General features: G+C 34.8%; 1 long non-coding RNA gene across 1 annotated transcript in view; it reads left to right on the top strand.

Annotated features, from left to right (window-relative positions):
- The first annotated feature begins 4,191 nt into the window (after positions 1-4,191).
- Positions 4,192-9,680, top strand: part of LOC103105178 (uncharacterized) — a 33,613-nt gene continuing 28,124 nt past the window's right edge. Inside the window, exon 1 of the long non-coding RNA XR_461802.3 lies at positions 4,192-4,610. This is a non-coding gene — a long non-coding RNA (uncharacterized LOC103105178). The remainder of the gene's footprint in view (positions 4,611-9,680) is intronic.

Below are 9,680 nucleotides of genomic sequence, written 5' to 3'. Positions count from 1 at the left end.
AATTATTTATTTTACATTTTGTGATTTTTTCTAACTCTTGCTTGGTCTTAAAATCTTTCCTTTCCCAAACATCTGACAAATATACTATTCTGTGTTCACCTAATTTACTTATGGTTTCCTTCTTTATATTCAAGTCATTCACCCATTCTGAATTTATCTTGGTGTAGGGTATGAGATGTTGATCTATACCTATCTCTTTCATATCTCTATACATATCTATACATATCTCTTTCATACTGTTTTCTATTTTTTTCCAGCAGTTTTTATCAAATAGTGGATTTTGAACCCTGTCAATTATTATCTCCACTCAATTGTTATAGAGAGAACATCCAATGTCAAGTAGTTTAATTTATGATTCCTAAAAAAGATACCAATTTCTGTCATCAGGAGGATAATGTACTTAATGGTAAAACAAAAGGGAATTTCTAATTTCTAGCTCTATGGGAGTATATGCTTTGACTAATTCAAATCAGAAATCAGCATGAGCCATGAGTATTAGTCTAAAATTGAGAACAGAATTAAAGCTGTATAAAAATGAAATGGCCTGCCTCAGGGATAATGGGTAGCCCATTACTACATCTTTAAGTTGATACTGGATGATCAAATATTTTGAACATTGTAGATAGAAGTCAAGTCATTATTTAGACTAGAGTTGGATTAGATGACTTCTGAATTCTCTTCTATTTCTGTAATTTGATAATAATAAGTCAACCCAAAGAATTTATTAAGCACTTACTATGAGTCAGAAACTGTGTGAAGCATTGGGAATACTGTGAAGTAAAAATTTTCTCTACCCTCAACAGTGAGAAGACAAGTAAATAATTTTGTATGTATAGGATGTATACACAATAGCTGAGAGTTCATCTCAGAGGGGAAGTCTCAACAACTAAGGAGAAAAGGAAAGGCCTCCTTTTGAAAATGAAATTTGAGTTGGGAAGGGGGTCTTGAAGGAAGACAGAGATATACAAAGTTGGAGGTGAAAAGATAGAGCATTTTAGGCATGGAGCTCAATCAGTGCAAAAGAACAAAAGAGCCAGGAGGTTGTGTCATGTGTGAAAAGCAACCAATAGGTAAGTGGAATATATGATGGATAGTAAAGTGGAAGAAGACTGCAAAGTTAGGACATTATGAAAGGCTTCAAATACCTAGCAGGACTTTATATTTGATCATGGGTATAATTGGGTTCCTGGAGATAAAGAGGACAGAGAGGGAATTCCTGGTATGGGAAGCAGTCAAGGGATGGATTAGCAAAAGAACAGTGAGGAGGCGAATGAATATATTGTTTGTGTTTCATTGACAAGAATTTAGTATTTGATTAACTACATGAGGAATAAAGAAGAATCAAACATGAAAAAGTTTTGAACATCAGATTTGGTGGTAATAGTGACAGGATGGATGAAGTAAGGACGAACTTAAGACATGTTTCAGCCTAGATGGTTTGATGTAGGCAGTATCATGCTTTTGCTTCTTTATCCTTGGAAAATTACCATTATGAAGTGGTATCTACTTCATAGTACCCTCTGCCTTCAAACTGGAGTTTATTGAATGGGGATGACTTGGTCAAGTTTATTGATTTAGGAAAATCATTTTGGCAGCTGAGTGATGGATTGGGATAGGAGAAAAGCAAGGCAGAAAGACCAATAATGTATCTCTTGCAATGGTCTAGGAGAGAGATAATAATGTCCGGTACTGAGGTGGTGACTGAGTGGAGAAAATGGAACATATATGAAAAAATGTTTTTTGAAGGGAGGAATGACTAAATTTGTCAACAGATTAGATTTCTGTGGTGAGTTCAAATGAGGATTTGATGATGACATTGAAATTTCAGGCATAGAGAATTGGAAGAATGATGGTGCCCTCTACAGCAGTAGGAAAGTTAGAAAGAGGGAAAGGCTTGGGAGAGGGTAGAGAATAGTGAGTTCTGTTATAGTCAGAACCATGTAGCACAGGCATTCCTGAGAACATATATTCAAATGATGCTGGTGAGTGTTCCACAGGCGAGGGGAACTCACCTGTATGGTAGATTATCAATCACTCAATCAAACAAGCAAGCATTTATTTTTTATGTACCAAGTACTGTGCAAGATTTTGAGGTTATATATATATAACAACTCTATGCTCTAATAGACTATATGCATTCTAAAACTATCATGACTTTCTATTTAAACCATTGATGCTTCCTAATTACATATTAAGTTCTGTTTATGGTGCTAGTAACTTAAAATAGTCTTTCTATTGGACTTAAAAATGTTTTCAACATCCTCTAAATCTATATAGCCTAGAACTAAGCCTCCCTCACTCCACTGTAGCTGTGTTCTTTAGACCATAGCACAGGTGTACTTATATGAAACTCCGTTCCATTCCATAGCGACATATCTTTTATAGGAAATTTTATAAATGGTCAATTTGGGTCTTTTATGACTGTTGCCATCATAAAAAGAAAATAATTTTACTGTGCAATTTATTTTCCCTGGTGAGCAGAATAGACAAGTGGTGATTAAGGTCAAAAAAGTTATTTCCTTCCATTTAACAAATCCTTTCTTACCCCCTAAAAATGAACTCTCTTCAGATTGGATCAATGAAAATGCACAGAGAAATGATTGCACATTTTGCAAGTTTTTCTATTCCATTGTTAATTCTTGAGAATCAAAATGATTCTGTTATAAATCATTTGACATCCAAATTAATATGGGATAAATTTAATTACTTTGTGGCATTTTTCCTGACAAGGGAGTACAGTAGGAAACCTGCATGCATTCTGACAAAAAAGAATGACTTCATTAGTTATATTTAGCTACCACCTTTTTGTAGAAGGTTTTGGAAAAATATCTATGTAAGCAGATTCTTATCCTTTGCATTACTTTAGGAACTTTCTAAGGGGGAAGAGGTAGGTGGATAGGAATAGAAATGGCATATTTATTTGTTCTTTTAAAAGAATTTACCACATACTTCAAGGTTTCTTTCCCTTATGTCCTAGGAAAACTAAAATTCTTCTTACTGCCTATTTAATCACTGCACTCAGACCCTCAGAATAGCTCAGAAAAGCAAAGGAAAAAGGCCCTTAGGAAGTGAATTTCTAGGAAATAAACCTTTCTTTGATTAAGATTAATCAAACTATGTGTATGAAGGGGTGACTTACACTTGAGGAGCTTTTCTAGATGGAACAGAACAGATGTGACAGATATTATAGGTAGTTCCTTCTATCAAGGAGCTCACATTCTAATTGGGCAGACAATGTGCAATATTGGTAGAATTTACTAATAACAGTAAGGACAGTAATATTTCAAATATAACAAGGTAGTATTTGATTTATTATCAAATAAATAGCACAGACCTATGTTTTCTGAACTAATTTAGCTGCAAAAAATTTTCAGGGGAAGAAACATTAGGAACCCAGAAATGCTCACCTGAAAAATCTAGAAGTATGGAGAACCCTAGAGAAAAGGAATCATAGATGGAAATTTTGGGTGAATATAGAGAAAATTATGTCTCAGTATTTTAATACTGAGAGCTGCTTTGTGTAATTATTATTTTAATAAGTACACAATGTGGACACTATTTTGTAGGAGGGCAATATTGCTAATATCTAATTTTTATTATGGAACCCCTAATTAACATTGCCTGGTAAACCTAATAGGCCAGAGTCATATACACATTGCTCTGGTAAAATCGTTTTTTAGCTGACAAAACAACCTTCCCATCCTCCCTTTCTTACTCTCTTCCTTTCCTCCTTGCTGGGTCCATAGAAGAGACCACAGCTTTCTTTTGAGGACCATTTTTTAGTAGCTCTCATCTTTCCTGGATGAACAGGTACTCGCTCTCTGTTCCTATTTCTCCCACTCACCCCATCTCCTCAAACTGAAGCTAGTCTGCCAGTGACCTTGTGTTAAGTAAGAAAATTCAACTGGATACAAGGAAAAAATGATCTACTTTCACCACATGTCCAGGAATGATTATGCATCGATGGTGTTAGAGTTATTTGGGATTACTCTTGGTTGACTTTACATATTTAAATTGAGATAAAAATTCTCTGAAAGTCAATGCATTTACTAATTTATATTAAATACCTCATTCTTTTTGTCTTATTGTTTGTTTGTCTGGAGCCAATTTCATTGCATCTGCCTGAGCCTCTAATCTATCCCATTGGCCAGTTGTGCAACGATCCTTAGAACTGCCTGCACTATTCTAACATTCAACTGCCAAAAGACAGAAAGTCAGTTAGATGGTCTTTTAGAGTGCCTTCACCCTCTATGATTTTATACATTTTCATTGAAAATCTTATATGGTTGCTAGGCTCAGATAATGTGTTTTGCATGTTAATTTGAAGACCAGGGCACCAAGTAGGTGACTTTAATCATATTCTTTCCATTACTGGCCCGTTAGCCTCTGCCAATCCAACTGGCACAATTAGAGGCACTACCTGGGCTACATCCAGGCCCCTCCTCTTAGTTACTTAGGCTTTTACATTTACAGAGTAACATTTCCTAGAAAACTAAGGGAAAAGAAGATGCACAAAAATAATTTTTCCAATACCTTTTTGAAGCTTTTGAAGGATTCAAATAGAAGAATTTGGAGGATTAAAAAATATGAGGGTTTTTTCCCCTCACAAGGTAACACCTTTTGTATTAAACTGTACTTTAACATTTATTAAGTAGCTGCTAAATCAGTGTCTGACAATAAGAGATCCTAAGGTGAATTGTCATAGAATCCTAGCTGGAGATAAATGGAGGTGATGGGAAGATGGAAGTATCCTAAGATGAGCTTAAATAGTTTAATTATTTTGCCTAGGGTCATCCCTGATAGCCTCTAGGACACATGCTTGAATCCTTTCCAAATATATCTACTTCAGATGCAACTAGGAAAGACATTTCCCTCTCCCTTCAGTGGCTTTCAGTGTCTACTGATGTCTGTAGACCATGTATTATTTTCTGGGTATTTATGTTACAATAATAATATTTTACATCAATGTACTTCTCATTTATTATTTCATTTGATGCCCATAACACCTCTTAAAGAGATATTGGGTAAATACTGTGTATCCATTTTATAGATGAGGAAATTGAGCCTTAGACAGGCTGACATGTCTTTAAATGCCAAGTCCAGTTCCCTTTCTGCTGGGCTACCAAAATAGACAACATTGTTTGCTGTATGCCGTGCCATTCCTTGGATCTCTTGATAGCAGGCAATCACCATCTGATTAGGTGTGTGTGAAGGATGATATTTAAGGGAGAGATGTAGTTGACTGAAATAAGGGGAAGATCTGGAAGTTTGTGCAGAAAATGATTATAGTCTGAAGGTTAAAAAGGAGTGAGCAATTTTGTTTCTTACCCATCATTTTTTCTTTATGTCCTCTCTGCTCTAATTGCCCATTTCTTTTGGTCCCCTGGAACATTACACAAAATTTGTGTTTTCTTTAAAAAAAAAGGAGAAAACTTCCTTTGAGACTGTACAAAAGAACAGGATCATTTTTATAAAAGCAAGATTACAAAAAAACCTTGTTCTTTAAATTGTTCAGTTAAGAATATATAAATAATGATTAAAGAAGACCCAGAATATATTTGTAAGAAAACCAATTGCTTACATCTCAAGTAGAAAAAACATAATGGGAATAAATGAACTAGAGCCAAAACAAGATCTAATCCTTGCCAGAAATACTTTATCTCAACAATTCAGCAAACCAAAATGATCAATTTAATAAAGATATTATATAGTTATATTTGTGTTATGATAAACTAAGAATTGAGTCCAAAATAATCACTGTTTTGAATAAGATTGGCATAGAATGAATCAATCAACAATAATCGAAGAACCAGAGATGACCATTTTGATTAAACCCCTTTCAGTATTTAATGAGATAATATATTTCAAACCTAAAAATTCCTCATAAATGGGAACAATTTTTATGGTACTTTCTTCCTTTAACTTGTGACCCCACAGAAGAAGAAACAAGATCAAATGACTGGGACTTTGGATTCTCACATTGCAATGAGTTATTAGGACAGTGGAGATCCCATAAGTCAAGCTCAGCTTCTCTAGCAAATCCATTTTTCTCTTATGTGAAAGAGTTCAAGCCATTAATCTAGTACCATAAGGCTAGAGGCCTCTATATGCAGCCCTGAAATATTAGAATGCTGTTATTGTTGCTTTAGCCACTTTAAATTTGTTTCTTTTCTGAAGGGAGTAAAACCATTGTGTGATGTCATATAGAAACCTGGTAGCAAATTGGGATTCACCAAAGAGTGAAAATAATGATATTATATAGGAACTTTTATCCTTATCTATTATACACTTTGCACTTAGTGGGCACAACTTCCAAATTCTTGTTGAACTGACAGATTTATTGTAAGAATTCAAAACACCAAAACTTACAGCATGTAGTAGCATCACTTTCCTCAATATTTTTATGTTATTTATTTGGTTACTTGAATGTTCCACTTTTACATCATTATTTTTGGTGCCCACTGTGGGATAGAGCCTGAGTTCTTGAAATTCATGCCAGCAGTTTATTTATAGAATCGTACATTTAAAGGTAGAAAGGACCTTAAAAGTCATTGAACATACTCCTCTCATTTTAGAGATCAGGAAACTGAGGCATGGAAAGGTTAAATCACATTCCCAGAGTAACACAAATACTGGTATCTATATGAAAAGGGCACTCCTGTGATCTGGAAAATCCATAATAAATTTTTGGTCCTCCCTTCTTACCAAAGAAGTCTGATTTTTTTCTTTTATGGGGTGTTTATAATATCTTATCATAAAATTTGGGATAAGTATTAGATCATAAGCTATATTTAGGTCAATGTTATGTTATTTCTAGCCTTTGTTATATCATCTGTTGACTTTTTTGTTCTTTTCATACACTTTAACATTTTACTCATTTTAACTTTTTTTTTAAATTGTGTGTATTTCTAAAACATGTTGATATACACAATACTATATGTACATTTTTATGAGTTTCTAAACTTTTTCTGTGTCATCAGCTAGACATTGTATGTCATCTGAGGCTTTAGCAAAACTCCCCAAAAATTCCCACTTAATTTATTATGTCAATTTGTGTATGATATATCAAAACCACCATGGGGAAAGTCGTGATGTGGTGTAGTGTAGTGTCTGAGTCAAGGCCACTGAGATTGGAAAGCTTCAAGTATAGCCCATAGCTCAACTTCCATTACTGTTATACTTTACAAGGCACTTTCCTTAAATCAGTATCCTATAAAAGAAGTACTGCACAGGTATTATTATTAGTATTTTGCAGATCTGGGAGAAAGATCCAGAACACTTTAAATTCTTGCTCAGATTATATGCCTATTAAGTGTCAGAGCTTGAAAAGAACCTGAGAATTCCTGTTCCAAGATCAATACTCTCTATAACAGTCACCTCCCAGTATTGTTCCAGTGAAGCTGTCATCCAAACACCTGTCCAGCCAAGCTCAGACAAGTTCATCTCTCATTAGCTGTCTTCTGAGTGATGATGTTTTATTGCTGTTCCATTAGTTTATTGAAACCCTTGCCATCTACTAAGATATAAAGAAACTGTTTTCATTTTTAATAAACCTTTACCTTCTTAAAATTGATATTAAGTATCAGTTCCAAGGCAGAAGAGCAGTAAGGGCTGGGAAATTTAGTTTAAATGACTTGCCCAGGGTCAAACAGCTAGGATGTATGTATGGCTAAATTTGAACACAAGATCTCTTGTATTCAGGCTTGACTTCTAGTCACTGAGCCACTCAGCTGCCCCAGTTAAGCTTCATTTTCTTTATTTAAATTTTTATTTAATTAGTTATTTTAGAATATTTTTCCTTGGTTACAAGAATCACATTCTTTCCCTCCCCTCCCCCTGTCCCTTCCCATAGCTGCTGCACAATTCCACTGGGTTTTTCATGTGTCCTTGATCAAAACATATTTCCATATTATTGACATTTGCACTAGGGTGATCATTTAGAGTTTACATCCCCAATCATATCCCCATCAACGCATGTGATCAAACAATTGTTTTCTTCTGAGATTCTACTCCCACAGTTTTTCCTCTGAATGTGGATAGTGTTCTTTCTCAAAAATCCTTCCAAATTGTCCTGGATCACTGCATAGACCATCATGGAGAAGTCCATTACATTCAATTGTACCACAGCGTATCAGTCTCTGTGTCCAATGTTCTCCCGACTCTGCTCCTTTCGCTCTGCATCAATTCCTACAGGTCATTCCAGTTGCCATGGAATTCCTCCACTTTATTATTCCTTTGAGCACAATAGTATTCCATCACCAATAAATACCACAATTTGTTCAGCCATTCCCCAATTGATGGGCATCCCCTCATTTCCAAATTTTTTTTTGCCACCACAAAGAGTGCAACAATGAATATTCTTGTACAAGTCTTTTTCCTTATTATCTTTTTGGGGTATAAACCCAGCAGTGCTATGGCTGGATCAAAGAGCAGATAGTCTTTTAGCGCCCTTTGGGCATAGTTCCAAATTGCCCTCCAGAATGGTTGTATCAATTTACAACTCCACCAGCAATGCATTAATGTCCCAATTTTGCCACATCAACTCCAATATTTATTACTTCCCTTTGCTGTCATGTTAACCAATCTGCTAGGTGTGACGTGGTACCTCAGAGTTGTTTTGATTTGCATTTCTCTGATTATAAGAGATTTAGAACACTTTTTTCATGTGCTTATTGATAGTTTTGATTTCTTTATTGTGAAAATTACCTGTTCATGTCCTTTGCCCATTTATCAATTGGGGAACGGCTTGATTTTTTGAACAATTGATTTAGCTCTTTATAAATATGAATAATTAGATCTTTGAAAGAGTGTTTTGTTAGGAAGATTGTTTCCCAATTTGTTGCTTCCCTTCTAATTTTGGTTGCATCGGTTTTGTTTCTACAAAACCTTTTTAATTTAATGTAAACAAAATTAGTTATTTTACATTTTATAATTTTATCTAACTCTGGCTTGGTCTTCAAATCTTTCCTTTCCCAAAGATCTGACAAATATACTATTCTGCGTTCACCTAATTTACTTATAGTTTCTTTCTTTATATTCAAGTCATTTACTCATTCTGAGTTTATCTTGGTATAGGGTGTGAGATATTGTTCCAGACCCATTCTCTCCCATACTGTCTTCCAATTTTCCCAGCAGTTTTTGTCAAATAGTGGATTTTTGTCCCCAAAGTTGGGATCTTTGGGTAGATCATAGATTGTCTTGCTGAGGTCACTTACCCTAAGTCTTTCCACTAATCCTCCTTTCTGTCTCTTAGCCAGTACCATATTGTTTTGATGACCATTACTTTATAGTATAATTTGAGGTCTGGTACTGCTAGACCACCTTCCTTCACATTGTTTTTCATTATTTCCCTGAATATCCTTGATCTTTTGTTCTTCCAAATCAACTTTGTTGTTTATTTTTTTTTCTAATTCAGTAGAAGAGTTCTTGGTAGTTCAATGGGTATGGCAGTAAATAAGTAAATAAGTTTCGGAAGGATGGTCATTTTTTATTGTGTTAGTTCATCCTACCCTGAGCAGTCAATGTTTTTCCAGTTTTTTAGATCTAGTTTTAATTTTGTGGAAAGTGTTGTGCAGTTGTGTTCGAATAGTTCCTGTGTTTCTCTTGGAAGATAAATTCCTAAATATTTTATATTGTCCAGGGTGATTTTAAATGGAATTTCTCTTTCTAATTCTTGCTGC

This window comes from Monodelphis domestica, chromosome 2, assembly GCF_027887165.1.
Source record: "Monodelphis domestica isolate mMonDom1 chromosome 2, mMonDom1.pri, whole genome shotgun sequence".
Lineage (NCBI taxonomy): Eukaryota > Metazoa > Chordata > Mammalia > Didelphimorphia > Didelphidae > Monodelphis > Monodelphis domestica.
This window is presented reverse-complemented; position numbering and strand designations above follow the sequence as displayed.